Here is a 1,999-nt window from a genome sequence, read left to right as displayed (position 1 = left end):
TTCAACTAACCCTAAACAATGGCTGACAAAGCATGAGTTTACCTGTAACCTGTGTGCAATTTATATGTGTATGATATGACTAGTGTACCTCCCGCTATAGACATAAAGCTTAGCGAAAAACTATCTTCAATAATAAACAACAAGGAACTATTGAAAGATCAGGCTCGACTGTGCCCTTTTTATCAAACCTCAAGCTAGGAATCTTTTCACAGTGTTATTTATTATACACTTTGCTTCAAAGTCCACTGCCTTTTTTCAGTATGGCATGCAATGCAGGTATGCCTTGTAAAGAATAGCCACATAGCATTAAACATCATTTGTTGCATCTTACTCAGATTACTGTTAGCTGCATTGCATTTCAATGAGAATGGTTAACGAATGCAAGCTGTCACACAAGACAGTGAGAAACGATATGAAATTATTTTTCCAAAGTTTAAGAAGGTACGAAAAGTCAACCCTGATCTAACATACAGTGAGTATCAGTTTATTTTTATTAATGTATTAGTGATATTCCCTTTTGATTTAGATTATGTAACAGAGCTAGTAGCAGATGTCTTCCATCAGGCCTGTCCAATTGTGATATAATTTTGTCAAGGACCATGAAGATGCATCTCAATCCTCCAATTTTTATATCTTGTCTGTGATACTTGGCACCCCATCCATTGACTGACCTTAGCCTCATAGTTAGTACACATCTCTGTAAGTCCCAGCCAATAGAACAGAAGAAATGTTGGTCAACCATGAGGTACCATTGCAAAGAGATAAGTGCTAAGGAAGAGCTAGATCCGCAGTTTCCATGCAGTATCAATAATTACAGCCTGCAATCTTGGTTTTTAGGATCGCCAGGGCCCAAAGTAGTAAAACTCAATGTATTATAACATTGGGTGAATGACCATTTGTATGATTTTTAGAAAGACACATCTTTTTGTGTTAATTAAAATATTCCTTATAATCAATAACAGACAAAAAATTGCAGAAATGGATTCCGCCTGTGTACCAAGCATCATCTAAAGTGAGTCACATGAGTATCGTCGATGCTTGTATGACCTTATGTTAATGCATCTCTCCATTTCTCCCTTTTATCCTTCATGTATACACAGCAGGAAGATGAAAGAATGCACGATGATGAAACTCCCACAATACTTACTGATAATAATTGAAGTCACTACCTGAAGCATTGTGCAATTTAGAGAGAAGTTGCCTTGGACTTTGAATTGATAACAATGAAGTGAATTTCCTATTTCCAATGATGCATAGTAAGGTGGAACTCATTTTAGATAATAAATATCAATAATCCTTAATAACATTAATACTGCCAGCATACTCTCCACACATGAAAGAGAGACTAGGCCCAGATGCTTATTTTCCAAGTTAAGATTTTACTTCAAAATAGTTGGACTCAACTTTCACTTCTCAAAATAATTAGTATTCATTTGCAGCATAAGCACATCTCAATTAATGTTGTACAAAGTTCAGCAGTAAAATGAAAGAGCTTCACATATTAGATGTTAGTATAACAAGTTGTGCATGAGCATGAAATTATATTATCTGCATATCATTCTTTTAGTCTTCTCTCATATCTCAATTTTTAGCTGCAGCCAATTGAATTTGCTAAACAACTGACAACAACATCATCAAATATGATAAGGTAAAAAGATTCACAAAGTGACATTAAAATTTAGTTCAAAAACTTTGTTAAATATATTAAGTCTTTTATACTAGAAATATTGAATCAGTTGAGCTAGTAGATGCTAGCTGGACAAAAGAGATACAGAAAATTCTTCCCCAACCTATAAAAAATGAGCCAGTTTGAGACTAAAGTATATATTTGCTTTACATTGCACTAATATCTATACGTGTACTGCAACATTATATTCTTCATCCATAGCTCACAAATTGTCTTCACCATTGTATAACGTTTACTAAAGACTTTTGGGAAAGGGTGGTGGTGGTTTCGAGAATGATTGATGTAATGGAGGTAAAGCCTATACATAATTAA

General features: G+C 34.4%; 1 long non-coding RNA gene across 1 annotated transcript; it reads left to right on the top strand.

The window, feature by feature from the left end:
• The first annotated feature begins 414 nt into the window (after nucleotides 1-414).
• On the top strand, nucleotides 415-1,641 carry LOC109590915 (uncharacterized). Its single transcript, XR_002189565.1, has 4 exons — nucleotides 415-472; nucleotides 527-1,012; nucleotides 1,101-1,256; nucleotides 1,593-1,641. It is a non-coding gene; the product is annotated as an uncharacterized LOC109590915 (long non-coding RNA).
• The last annotated feature ends 358 nt before the right edge of the window (nucleotides 1,642-1,999 follow it).

This window comes from Amphimedon queenslandica, unplaced genomic scaffold, assembly GCF_000090795.2.
Source record: "Amphimedon queenslandica unplaced genomic scaffold, v1.1 AMPQUscaffold_9291_Cont18734, whole genome shotgun sequence".
Lineage (NCBI taxonomy): Eukaryota > Metazoa > Porifera > Demospongiae > Haplosclerida > Niphatidae > Amphimedon > Amphimedon queenslandica.
The sequence above is the reverse complement of the archived record's forward strand: the minus strand, read 5'-3'. Positions and strand labels throughout refer to the sequence as shown.